Source organism: Anser anser (assembly GCF_964211835.1).
Source record: "Anser anser genome assembly, chromosome: 2".
NCBI lineage: Eukaryota > Metazoa > Chordata > Aves > Anseriformes > Anatidae > Anser > Anser anser.
In genome coordinates, this window is record NC_139721.1 from 89398047 (window position 1) to 89412576 (window position 14530).

The 14530-nt window shown below is 38.7% G+C and overlaps 1 protein-coding gene across 5 annotated transcripts in view; it reads left to right on the forward strand.

Moving 5' to 3' along the window:
- The window catches only part of LOC310895204 (uncharacterized protein), a 127560-nt gene that overhangs the window by 88493 nt on the left and 24537 nt on the right, over positions 1-14530 (forward strand). For 3 of the 5 annotated variants that reach the window (XR_014580531.1, XR_014580532.1, XR_014580533.1), the window contains one exon: positions 591-8921. The exons of the other annotated variants lie outside the window; for them this stretch is intronic. The gene's annotated coding sequence lies outside the window, so the exon portion shown is untranslated. Of the gene's footprint in view, positions 1-590; positions 8922-14530 lie in introns of those variants that run through there. 5 annotated transcript variants of the gene reach the window in all.

Here is a 14530-nt window from a genome sequence, read left to right on the forward strand (position 1 = left end):
AGAGAGACATTCTAAAGAGGAATGTTTGGGACTTTTATTTGTTATGTTTTCAAAGGAAAAAGTCTGATCTTGATTGCCCTAAAAAATTGTCATTCATTTGTAATGCAAGCAACCAGGCAAGGGAGATGCACTTAATTGAAAGAGGAAATAATTTTAGTCAGCTTTAAATTCTTTTTACTTCAAATGCTTATTCAGCTCAAATATTTGTACAAAAAGATGCTCTGGTGAAAAATTGAACCCTATGATTAATGACCAAAATCTTCCCATCCACACCCATTCATCTAAGCCATCCAAGAAATCTTTCAAAAACAGAAAAGATTTATTTGAGGTCTTTAAGTACACAGCAGGCAGGAAAAAAAATACATTAAAAAAAACCAACACTTTTTTTTTTTAAAATACAAGTACTTGTATAGCTTTTATTTCATAAAGAAATGAAAAATGACACTAGTGTATGTGTGTGTGTGTTTTTTTCCCCACATACAACAAATTATATTCTGTTATTAAAGACTTGCTTGAATATCCCCACTTTGCTATGCATGATACTTTTAGCATTACCTGAACTTTCTTCTTACGTCCATTTCATTTGCCAGACGTTCCAGCTAAAGCAACACTTCGGACCTCAGAGGGTAGACACCAACAGTCCAATGGCAAAAGACTGCTGTTAGGCTTTCAGGAGCAGCTTTTTTTGATTACTGTACTCAATACGGCTGTTATACATCCTATAAACAGCTAATGCCAAATATCCAAGACAGGAATTTGGCCTTGTCTAAATGTGGGATTTTGACTGTCTGTGAGTGCTTTCATTCAGAATGAGGTTGCCCTATTTCTAAATAATGTACTTTTAAAATATATGTTATTTCACAATTGAGCACTGTTGTTCTAAAATTATAGCACTCATGAAGACCTAAACTACCATAACTGTAAGCATAATATATGAGCCATTTTGTTGTTTTGGTTCCACTTAATCATGTAGGCAGATCCTTATATTCGTGTGAAACTGGTTATTTCAGCTTATTTTGTAACTGTGAATTTCCCTGCTGCCCTATTTTCTCTCTCAGAAGATGGGTTCTTTGTATGAGAACTGAGCTGATTGGTGCAAAACCAAGGACAGTCGAACGATAGCCCTATGCACTGTCCAAATCTATTTCTGATCAAAACAGAGTTAGAGTACAGGCTAACTAGATGTGTGCTAACTCATCCTTAAAATAAAGAATCCATTTTTTCAAAGCCCCATGAAACTAGCCCTGATGAGACTAGAAATACACTGATTTTCTACAGTTCTTCCAACCTTGTACAATGTCCCTGTTCAATTTGAAAACACTTCTTTTTTTACAGAATACCAATCCAACTCAAAATTCATAGGATGAGAGACCATTACAGAAGGCAATATACACATTACTAAAGCTTTAGGAGGGAATGTCAAAATCATAATAACAATAAATTAAATCACATGGCTGTTACTGAATTCAACATTCCAAGTGCTAAGCAGGACAATGTATCATTTTCCACAAGCTATTTCCTTGCCTAGCCACTGAATTAAAAAAAGCTACTCAGTCTTTGGCTCCCAGAAATAATATGACAAATAAAAATGGATATCTTAAAAGATAAATTATATTGAAGTCAAGCAAAGCAAATGCTCAGGTGTACCCACTAGACACTTATAGCCAAATATTGTGTATAAAGTTGATCTCCAAGAATATTTAGGTGTTGTTATCCCAAATATAGGCATTCAGAGTTTTCGCATAGATGCCTCTTTACCAGGAGGCATATGAAATATATAGGTGCCCAAGTTTTCATCAGTGATATTTACTATGTGGCTAAATGAATGAAATTGGGAAGCTTGATGCCTGACCATTGTATTTCTCAAGTAAGGTATTCCCACCCTTGGCTTGCATCCAAAATCCGGTCCAGAAAACAACCTGAATACAGACATGTTGGATTGGGCCATGTGGGAAGCATGGCTGGAGAGCTCTCATCACTCTCTCTATAGCTAAAGGATTCAACTAAGATAGGGAAAACACAACTCCTTTTATTCATTCCTCTGTCTTTTGAATGGGTATTTCACACCTTCCAGAGTCACATTTTAACTTCAGGTGTAGTCTGCTTCCCTGAGTGAAGGCATTCAACTTCCATTCTTTCTACACTTTTCCAGTGTGCACAAAATATTTGCAAAATATTTGTCAAAACTGCGAGAGAGCAGGGAAGGAGAAAAAATACAAAAATTGATGTGATAATATAGCTCAGTAGTGAGCTCTCTCACCTACGTAAAGAGAGTCCTGAATCCCAGTCCCTGCTCTCATGATTACTTAATATGGGATACTTAAAATTTCATTGACACAGGCACTGAGGCCTCTTCTCTCTTAGCCGAGTGCCTGGAATGCAAGGTAATAAAATATTGCTCTCTCTTTTGCCTAATGAATATTTAATTATTCCCAGCGAAGTAAAGCAGCTTCAACAAGAGGAATTATGGTTCCTTTTCTGTGCTCTAACTAACCACTGAGCTATTGGTTAAAACCGAGCTTCTACCTATCCCTCTGATTAGAGTATGTGAGCCCAGCCATGCATTCAGGGAAGTAAACACCAAGAGAAAAGGAGTTTCTTGCTGTATCCTGACAGTAAGCATTCAGGTCCTTCAGAGAACTTAGTCTCCATACTCTTGCTATTGTTGTTGTTGTTGACATTGTTGATTGCCTGCTCAGAGTGTTCTGGGTCTTTGAGCTCTGAAGTGTAGGTATCTCACTCAGGGCTGGAGTATGACATCTGAGAGTCAGGTATGAGAACATTCAGTGTGGCGCTGTCTCTGTCCTTCAGGGAACTAGCTCATAGTTTCCACTCACCCTCAGACAAAACAGACAGGAAATACAAGGGCCATGTGCATGCAGAGTAGGCAGTGTTAAATGGGAAAATAAAACTGGGAGGAAACAACCATAGGACCAATTGCTTGGGTTAATTTCCTTGCTTCTGTCCCTTAGTGCCTGAAAATCCATGTAATCTTCTCAGTCAGATGGTTGTTTTGCTGAGACAGAGGTGTTCCCAAGTAAGGCAGCTCTTACACATGCAGACACACTGTGTTGCCTTCCAATCTGCCCAGTGCTCGTTAGTCTCCTGTAGGCCCCAGCTGGTGGCCCTTTAAGACCCACATCCAGCTCACAGACATACTGAATTGCTCTCAGCTAGTGTGGGTCTGTCATACAACCAATATGCAGAACAGGGACCCTGCAAAGTGTCCTTTGCAGTAACTACAGATAGGGTCTGGCTCACAGAGCTGAAACCAACACGAGTGGACTCACAGCAAGAGACATCTTGGGATCACCTGTTCATTTTGGGAGGAATGGGATTTTGAAATCAGACATTGTCTCCTTAAAGAGAAGAACTGCACTGTGAAAAAAAAAAAAAGGCATCAGGCATGTGTATTTTTCAGGAAAACCAAAAACATCTGTACCTGAACCTAAACAGTAATCTTCAAATTACTCAGGGACCAAAAACCAGCTAAAAGACAGCTGGCTGAAAGAAGGCACTTTACCCAGAGGATACCCACCAATTTTCAGCATTCTCTGATGTCAACTTGACACAAGTCTTTCATAACTGGCTGAATTCCAAGCGTGATAGTTTGGCAAGAAACATGTCTTCTGGGAGTGAAATCAGTGTGGAAAAAACTGCAGAAGATCGAAACACTGACTTGGCTGACAACATGGGCTCGGGCCAATGACCCATGAACTGCGGACAGGGCAGACACCTAGTCACCTAACTCTTCAATAGTATCTGTTCTTAAATATGTTTTATCAAGTTTAGTATACTAGTCTGTTGTCATACAATCTAATTTCTGTATTTATTTTTCTGTTGAACTGTGTGTGAAAAGATGTTAACTTGTTTTATTTCTGTTCAATTAGTACTCAGTACTGCTGACATGAAGGTCACCAGATACAGACATTGTAGGTGACTTATGCAGATTTGATCCAATAGATAGGTTTATTTATCCATTGGTTCGAAGCTTTATTTCTAACTCATTGTTCTGAGAAAAGATGTCTCCCAGACATCGAGGCACTGGTAGGACCTTAGTATAATTGGAATATATTCTATTGTACTCTTATTCTCTCTTTGCTCTTTATTCTTTACCTTAGTTTACAGATGGTGTTTGATAGGGTATTTATTAAATTATCAAAATGGGGGATCTGGGGTTTTTAAGTTTAGTTTTGTTGATGCTTTACATGGTATAGGTAAATTGCAGTTAAAGAATTGGACTTGACTCAGTGGTTCACGATTCAGTCTCTGCCTCTTTCACACATTCTCTGATTCACAAGTAACTCACTTTCATGCTGTGACTTCCTTCTCTGGTAAGATGGAAATAATAATAGACAGAGGAAAAGAAAAACTATCCAATTATGCTGTTATTCTTCAGGATGAGGTTTGTCTTTAACTGTGTGCTTACATAGTTCTTTGCAGAATGGGACCCCGATTGCTAGGTAAGTAATAATAATAAGTTCCAGGGTTTTTTTATTTTCCACCATCCGCATGATTCACTGTGAGACTTACAAATTTACTATTTATTCTATACTGCTTGGATAAAGAGCAATGTAATTACAGAGCAGCAAAATTTTCATACCACTTAATTGATAAGGCTACAAATACTGAGCAACAAGTGAAGAATACATTTGCATTACAGTTATTAATATGCATCACTAATGACAATAATACTGCAGAATGCCTTACATTTATATAACATACTTCATTGCAATGGGAATAAAGTTCCCAAATGAAACACAAAACAGAAAAAGAAATGTGTCCCATCACACCTTAAGTAAAAAACATACTAATATGAAACGAAGGAGCAATCAGAAGGAAAGTTTGAAATAAACAGAACAGAAGAGTTATCCATTTCTGTAGGTAAGTATTTTGTACTCGTGAAGTAGTACTCCCAAAAGAGCTTTGGTGAGCTCCTGTAGCTCAATGACCAGTAGAAAAAGCTTCATAACTCTCAAGGGAAAGATTGCTGATGCTATAAATATGAAATTGCATCTCACACTGGATATAATAACTAGATAGTGATATCGTGTCCTATACCTCAAAGCATGAGTTGATACACAGTAAATTCTAGAGGAGAGAAGTATGACATAAAGAGCCCCGAATGAGATGGATATGCCCAAACATCAGGCCTGCCACAAAAGATGTACGTAATCTGCAGAAAGCATAGCAGAAAAATAGCTAAGAAATCACAAGATATTTTAAAAAGTTAACACAAATCAGTTTGAATTGAACATGCATGTTTAATTACTATTGAAGTAACCATTATTTCTAAACTTTCAAGAAATACAGGTTCACGAGAGCAGATCAGTGCTCTAACTAGCTTCTAAGCTAGTTAGTACACTCCGTGAAATTGGTATGCATTTTTCAAGGCTACAAGTATTTATTCTTAACAGAACTTTTTGTATGTTCAAGATCTAATCTTATTAGTTGTTCTAATATATTTCCTGCATAGTTGTTGAGTACTCCCAAATGAGCTGTAAGTGCCCGTGACATTTAGAATATAGTACTTATCCTCTTTGGCATTAACTGTGTGAAGAGTTCCCTTAACAAGAGCACAGCCTACAAATCACAAAAAGTAATGCCTCGATTCTTCTTACACCTGGCAAGGTCTCAGCTGGACTACAGTGTCCACCTCTGGGCATTGTTCTTGAAGGAAGAAATGGACTACTCAAGGTAGTCCAGAGAAGAGCAGTGAGAACGACTGTAAGTCAAGCAAACAAGTTCAATGAGCCAAGACTGTTTTTGTGTACCCTAAAGGAGAGAAGACTTTTTGAGAGAAGGGAATACATTGTTCTCCCAGTACATGAAGACAAGACTTCTTGTCTGACAAGAAGCAATGGACTTAAACTGCAGGAAGAAAGACTCAGGTTAGCTGTTAGGAAAAACTTGCATAAAATAGAGGTATTGATGGTCTGGAGCAGATTTTCGTCGGGAGCTGCTAGCATCCCTATCACTGAAGGCTTTAATATAGGTTAAACAAACAACCTATCAAAACCACAAAAACGTGGTAGATGTTGATGATGTCTGGAACTTGATGAGCATACACTATGCTTTCTGGCCTTTTATTCTCAGTAGACTTTTGGTTTAAATTACCTATTCAAAGTTGCTGAAAGAATTTTCCTTAAGCTTTCTGAAATAGTTCAAGTTTGGACAGAGGTCAACTGTAGAAAGTGGCTAGGACAAAGTAATACCTTTTTGTAAAAGATACAAACTAGATAAAGTGGCCATGGACTCCGAAGTATGACATGCATTACCACAAATACTTTAATTAGATGGATAAAACTGTACCACAGAATTATACAGCACATTAATATCATTGGATAAAACTGTACCACAGAATTATACAGCACATTAATATCATTGGATTTCCTACTTAGAAATGTATGATGTCGCCTCAATGCATGATGAGCATCTCTGGTGTGCAGCAAAGCTGCTGGAGCAGCTTTTTGAAGTTCTAGCATGACAGGCTTTTGGCAACTGCTTGGAACAAAGCTGCTCTGATGGTTGTTTGATTAAGCAAATCTGCTGTGGTAAGTGTCTGAAGCCAAGCTGTTTCTGCAGCTGTTTGAGCCAGAGCTAGTCCTACAGTTTTTGAGGAAAGAAGGCATTTGTAAAGAATGATGGAGAGAAAAGGAACAGAAAGGAAAGGAGAAAGAAAGGTGGTTTTTTTTGTTGTTGTTGTTCTTTTTTTTTTCTTAATATCAACATAAAGCATTAAAAACAGAAGTATGTTTGTTTTCAAACAGCTTTGTAAAACAAAACTTTAATGCCATCTTGGGGTTTTGCTGATACTGGCAATTATATATTATATATAATATGCAGGATTGCTAAGGCTCTGTATGTATGTATAAAACATATCAAAATATGGGGCTGAAGAATGTCATTAAAGATACAAAGTCAAGCAATTTAAAGGTAGGAAGTGCCAAAAGTCAGATTGTCTCCAAACTTTACTCATCTCCCATGTACTAATGCTTTTAGTTGCATATCCATGTAGAGTTTTTTGCCAAGATCCCAGCCTCTATCAGCACTCAGGGGTGACAAGTAGTTTTTGAATGTCTTTTTATTTCAGTATGAGTCCTTCTGCCTTGTTTATTTCACAGTATTCAAAATATACTCTGACAACAGAATGATTAGCTTCCTCTTGATCTTTTCAGTGGTTCTCATTACTGTACTTTCTGAGTGCTTCACACTTGCAAATATGTTTACTTTTATGACACCTCTAGTAGTTAAAGTGATATAGCTACTCCTGCTTTTTGCAGAGAAAAGGTTAAAACTATCCTGTAATTTGGTTTGCTCAGTTCAGGTGCCTGGTCTTGACCCTTAGTATAGCAATTTATTTATAAGCATTGGAATTCCTGTTGACTTTTCAAACGTGCAACCATTCTGTAAGTCGGGTCATAGGAACTCAGGTGAGGTACCCCGCAGGAAAAATAAAAAAATAAAAAAAAAGGAGCTACATAAGAGAAGCTTCTAGTGTTGGTGACTTGCTGGAGATTACACAGGGAATTCTTGAGAGACAAGAAAGTGTATATTGTCATTGTAAAATAAGTGAGACAGATAAGTAATCATGCAATTAAGAAACATTTCCACCAAAACACAAAGGAGACAATATGCAGTCTGCATGACTATAGCTTTAGTTCTTCCATTTCCTAACTTCTGAACACTCATTTTTGAGTCTTAAAAATGTTCCATCATACTTTCCTATAAGTAGGTAAGTTTCGCTATTTTGATCCAAACTAGGAAAAATAAATAAATCTCTGATGTACCAGTTGTCACACTTCAATGTTATGTGCATGCTTTATGAATGGATTAAGAAAATGTAGGTGTCCCACATAGCTTTCTGACATTTAAACTAACTGAATAATTAGAAGTAATATTATCTCTCTTCTGTGTGGACACAACAATATGATAATACATTCTGATGGATGTTTTCTAACCTGTGTTTTGACAGTGGTTGGATTGTTGGAGTTAGTTAAAGCTCTTGGGCCCCACTACAAGGTCCAGATTGAATGCATATCCTCTGGACACAGACATTTGTATTTATTCCTGCAAAGCACAACAATTTCTGTCTCTATTGGTCACTGCCTCAGTATTATTTTCTCCTTAACCTCACTCTTAATTCCAGCTCCACTGTCATTACTCAGCATGTCTTAGTTCTTTCCACTCATTCCTTTCCTTTATAGCTTTGAATCTGTTCTGTCTCTTCTGCCCCCTTCTCCTTCTCCACCATAGATTTCTCTGTAGACTGACTTTCATCAACAATTCCTCACCCAGTCTGAGTGAATCCTTCAGTCTTTCTCACATTTGCCAGCATTTCAGCATCTATTCTTAATTTTGTTTTTCTTTCTTGCTGGCTCTGAATCTCTTCATCTCCTTTTCCATGTACAGTTTACTGCCTCTGTCACCATTGTTTTCCCAGTTCCCTCTTCTCTTGCTCTCTCTCTGCATCCCGGTATCTCGGTTCCTGTCTGCTCCTCATCTCCAGGCAGATCAGCTTTTTGCAGACTCTGCTTTTAAATAGTGCAGCTTCCTCCTTCTCACTTCCTGTTAGGAGTAGGTGGGAGAAATAGAGCTTCTGCGCTCAGTCTTGGACTGCAGCCCAGTATGACGTAGAGCTGTAGTTGCAAGGAAAATCCTGCTCAGCCTCAGTCTGGAACACATTCTGTAATTACAGAATCTTTGAGAAATGCAGCTACCAACACCTGAGACTTGTCTACTGAGCATGTGTGAACTGCTTTCTTTTTTTTTTCCCCCCCAAAGGATTATAACTTAGCCAAATATGACAAATTTTCTTAAGAGATGGAGAGAAGCACATATCTGAAATAAAGGCAAGCCTCTGCCAAATTTTAATCCCATTCCACAAGGCACAGTAGCCCTGTTATTCCGTCGCTCCCCCAGCCCCCCCCCCCCAAAAAAAAAGAATCAGCAGAACTCTGTTTTTTTTTGTTGTTTCATTTTTGTTTTGTTTTGTTTATAATAAAGAAAAAGATATATTTTCCCTTAGCCTTTTGATTTCAGAAATGGCTGATTTATTTGTTTCCAGAAAAAAAAACAAATGCAGCCTCAGGCAGATGCTCAGTGTGGAAAATTTCAGTGCAAATAATTAAACTTTGGCAAAGTTACAAATAACTGAAAACAGAGTCTCATAATGGGAAGAGTTGGACAACCTTGCTAGGCATGTGTGCATCCAGGCCTGTCTACGATATAATGTACATTAAAATTTGGAGCAAAGATTCTGCTCATGGTCATCAAAAAAAACCTCATCTCGTGGCTTTGCTGTCATCACAGTTTCAAGTTTTAATACCAAAACTGTTGGAGGGCGCTTTGAAAGTTTTGTTTTCATTAAAAGGAGGTTATTTTATTTATGACGAAATAGCTGCATTTATTACCGTATGGAACAGTCCAGCCAGAGATTTTGAATCAGGTCTCACAAAATCAAGAGAGTGATTCAGAATTTATGAGGTTGAAAGAACATTGTGGAAAAGTGGTGAGTTCTCTTTCAGTTTCTGAACTTTGGGGGTGTTTTTCTAATATAATCAAGCCCGCTTCTGTAATTGTAAAGGCAAGAAACCTTCATTTCCATATTATCTGTACTGCCTTGTGAAGTTATGTCAGGAGCAGAGACTTTAAGACAAATACCAAATATACTAATCATTGTCAAAATGTTGGGCTCAGAGACCAATGCCATTGATAGTGTCTTTTTCATATGATTTATTATGCACTAAGAGGCTCAATACTGAGTGTTCAGCTGATGCACTGCCTCTGCTTGTCAAGATGCAGCAAGTCTTTTGTGTATTTGAGCCCTGTTTTCCCCTTGACAATAATTGGTTTTGAATTCTGTATTTTTCATACTGCTTTAAAAAAAATTAAGACAATTGCAATGCATACTCAATACTACTTGGAAATGAAGGAAGTATATTGAAGGCTCAGCACAGGGCTAAAAAAAGCACTTGAAATATGTCTTTATCTGAAGGAAACCTGAAGCAACACTGGAGCTTCTCTTCTTTGGCAGTAACAGTATATCAGTGGCTGGTACCAAGAGGGATTCAAACCCAGACAGACTGTAAAAGCTCCAAGAGTTACTGATGATTTTCATATAGAAGCTTTTTCAAGGTAGTGATTGTAGGGAAGATTGACTTGGTTCACAAGCAGACATTAAATGATCCAAACAGATGCAACTAAATCACCAAGTACCAAGCATTGTACAGTAATTGCATAAAATATTTGAAGCTTCCAAGTACCAAGAGAGAGCAAAGATTGTTTACTAATGTAAAGGAACCTATAACTAGAACAAGCAGGTTTAAATTAAATGAGAGACTACTAAATTAAGTGTTAGGACAACATTTCACTGATTGTGAGATTCACAAAGATGACTAGGAATCCAGCAAACATTTGGCTTCTTCAAACTTCTAGGACTAAGCTGAACAAAACAGTGTACAGAGCAGTTGCAGAGAGGTGACTGAACTGAACCTGCTTTGATCTTTAATTATGAAAATTTTGTTACTGAAATCCAGAAGATGTACTCTTTTTCTTCCCTTACAGTGCTTAGTTAAGATAGATATGTACTGCCTGCGGCTTTGTCCTGACACATTGAGACTGAGATGAGGTTAACTAGGTAGGGAAAGACTAAGGGAATGGAGTGACAGAAGTTGTATAACTGAATAATTCTGAATCTCACTCAATTAACTCCTGAATATTTGGATCATAGCACCAAGTATTTCATCATCTACAGTGGGACAGAAGGTGACAGCTCCTCAGATGAGTTGCAGCTCACTTAACTTCAGTTGTCTGAAACAGACAGCTGCATCTGAGTTAATCACCTTAAGTTCCCTTTACTGTTAAAGGAAAGAGATAAGCATCTTGTGGAGCACAATCCATTCCATCTGAAGTAGTCACCCAAAATAAGGAGAAGGAATGACACTGGAGGTGAATATTTCTTGGTGTTTCCTGTAATGGATGTCTAGGTTGAGTAACTAACATGGGATGACATAGGTGAAATGGTTTCCTCCTTTTTGTCCAGGGTAGACATCACTACAGCTTTCTTTGTCACATATAAACCAGACTGTTGAGAAGGTCTGTGATGACTGGAACAACACTGTACAGGCAGTTTGGAGCTTCTGCAAAATGCAGTTGTTCAGAAAGAGGTGGGACATTAAAGGTTCCTGACACAGCTTTTCTAAATTCTGTCCTAATTTGAAGAGTGCTTCTTGTTCCAGTGCAAAATTCCAATGCTTATTTTTAAATCTTATTTTAAAATGCTTATTTTTAAATCAAGTGTTTAGGCCTTGCTGTAGCTGGGTCCTGCTGCTGACTTAAGACCCCTCTCCATCCCCACCCGGACACTAGCTCTTCTTAGCTGTCTGCCACAGGTAAGACTGTGCTGGCCCTGTCATCTATTTTCCTTATGGCCCACTGCTTTCATTTATGCCTCTAGAGGTGGATGCCCACTCTCGTTAAACCAGGTTGCACCATCCTCCCAGGTTAGCCTAAGGGTGAGTGTCCATACTGTCTCTGCAGGACTCCATTGTCAGCAGCTGCCAGAAAGCATGGTCTTGCTCTACTCTTCTGTTCCCCAGCTGTTACCAGATTTAAGGCACACAACTTCAGTGTGACCTGATGCAGCTGACTGACCCACAGAGGAACTCTTTCTTTACTTTCAGGGTTAGTTTTCCACTGGATCATCCAGTTGAACTGACTCACTTTGCAGCTACACGTTCATTAGGTATGACATGCAGAAAGCAGAGGGAGTACACAGCCACAGACTGACAGGGGTACAGGACTCTCCCCACCCCTTCCATGGCATCTCTGCATCACCTTAGCTGCAATGTAAAATGAAAATGACTTCAGTATGGACTGTTCCTCGAGGCAGTTATTACACTGTGTGAACAGTGACTTTCAACGTATATAATTTTTTATTGGTTTCTAGTTAATCAGGTTTGGTTTTGCCATTCTGTGAATGTGTTTACATTGTTAAAGGAAACCTTGAAAACCTGATACCACTTGAGGATGGAAGATTCAGTCTAATATCTTTAAAATCTCTCTAGATACCCAAGTGTTGGGTCTCTCATACAGCTCAGCTACTGGGTTGTTTCATGATGTAGCAGTTGAATAGTATGTTTTTGGTTTTGTTCGTTTGTTTTTGTTTTCAAATAAGAGTAAAAAGACACAGGATGATGGTTCTCACGTGAGTTGTAGCACAGCCCTTGCCATGCCGGGCAAGTTCCCAAGCAGTAACCAAATTCAGAGTGACTACTGGAACTTTCCTTGCAGTTTCAGTTGCGTGTTGCTCTTTAACTTCCTGTTCTGAAATAGCAGGAATGTTGCTATCAGCATCTAAACATTTATTGCTTCCTTCCACAGCAGCAAGCGCAATTCACTGTCAGGCCTCAAAGTATGGAACTTACCCCTGAAACTGATAGCACCTCAGTAGGTGAAGGGCTTTTAATGATTGCACCCATAATGCAAACCCTTTTGGTTACAGGAAACATGCTAATGCAATTTACTATTATCTTTCACAGCAGGAGTTCCCCTCAGGGAAAGACTGATGTTTATTGTGATACTTGGATTTCATGAGGTGCCTTCAGAAAAGTGAATTATTAGAGATCAGAAAGACGTTAAAATCTTCAAACCACACAGTGAGCAAATTGACCATGACTGGCAATTACCTGAAAGTGCATCTCTTCTTGAGATTCCTACTCCATGTAGGATTTTCTGAATTTTTAAAATGATTTTCAATTTACTTCCTGGCAGCAATCTCCAAAAATCAAAGTACTTCAGACATCTCAGCTTTAAGCACTCAAAATCACTACTCACTTTTGAAAGCTTTGGTCGTATGTTAATACTGCACATATAAGTGGAAATGAAATGGGTCCGCACAGATTTGCTGTATTCTGCTGCCACATCATTGTCCCAATGCCAGAACAGCCAGCCACAAATTGATTCCACCAGCACTGGAGGAAGTATTATGTATGAAAAAGGAAATTATGTCTAAAGTTTGTGAAAGAGCCTTAACTCAGGATTTCCTGTACTTTTAGTTTTTGTGTTATTTAGGAATGAGAGTCAGCAACCTTAACACCATCTTAATGCGATTTTGTGTGTGTGTGCTGGAATTTCCCTTGGTTTTTTGGAATGTAAGTGAAGTGAACACATGGACCCAGCTGAAATACAGTCGAAGAAAGATTTTTATTTAAGTAAATACTGTCAATTGTAAATGTTTACATTTTTACTTCTAGAGGAGAGATGAATAATACATTTATATGCCAAATGCATCCTTCTCTACCAGCCAACAAGGAGTTCAAGCTTTCTGGCATCATCTACACAGGAAAAAGAGCAGGGGAATTTCCTCTAAGAAACCTCTTTGGTCTAGTCCACCACCAGTTTCTATAGAGACAGTATTCTCAAAAAATCATCCCCATTTATAGCTATAAATAACTCCCACAGTTCAGTGCAAAAGTAGAGCATGGCCACACAACTTACTGGGCACAAGTTGGCCAATATTTTGGAGAAATGGAGACCCGAGGTAGATCAAAAGTTTGTGTGCAATTGTCAGTGAGAATTTATATCAAAGAGATGGAAAAGACATGCAGAAGCAGCCTGTTAGTGACACCATTTCATTCTGGGAAGATTGTATCTGTTGCTGACATCTCAGGGAAGAATATTATTGCCATGTGACTGGGGAGTTACATGCTGTACATTAATGGGAAGACTAGTACTACCTTCACCTGTCTTCCCACCCTGGTAATACAGCCCCTGCATAGACTAACTGTCCTGTGCTTGGTGTTTATATTGCTTTTGAGGTCTGCAAAATCATTCACGTATTTTTCTTTGTAACGGACACGTAAGAAAAGAATTATCTCTTCCTTGCTGATGGGGAAACAAGTCCCAAAGCAATAAAGAGCTTGATTTTTAAGGTACTTTGATGCTTTGTTTAGAAGCTTAAAACTGTTCAGACACTTAAAGATGCAAGAAAGCTGCATGAGTGCTTCCCAATGCTTCATCTATGTCAAAGTGCAGCCTCTGAGCAGAGCATCCCCTTCTCCCCATCCTGTGCCTTGGTTTCCATGGGAAGGCAGTCTGCACACAAGACGGAGAGCCCCGGAGTGCATTGCTCTGCAGTCTAGACATGGCCATAGGCACCTAGACAGGATTTCTGAAAACACCAGGTGCCTAATTCCTATTGTTCTCTATGGCAAACAGGCCCTTAAGTGCCTCTGGAAATCCTACTGACTACTTAACCTGCATTCTTTAACAATTCTGCCTCTAAGTGACTGCTCAAGATCACAGAAGCAGCCTGTGGCTACCACACTAACCACTGGGATATTCTTTCTTCTGTGCCAATAAAGATTCGTTAGAATGAGCTAAATTGATGCAAGTTCCCAGCAGGAGTAGACATTTTTCCTGACGGGGCAGAAATGAGATGACAACCCTCTGTCAGGAAGGATTTGGGCTTCAGGCAAAACTTAGGTACCAGGGAATGTTTCCAGAACAGGGAATTCGGTAAGTTTAT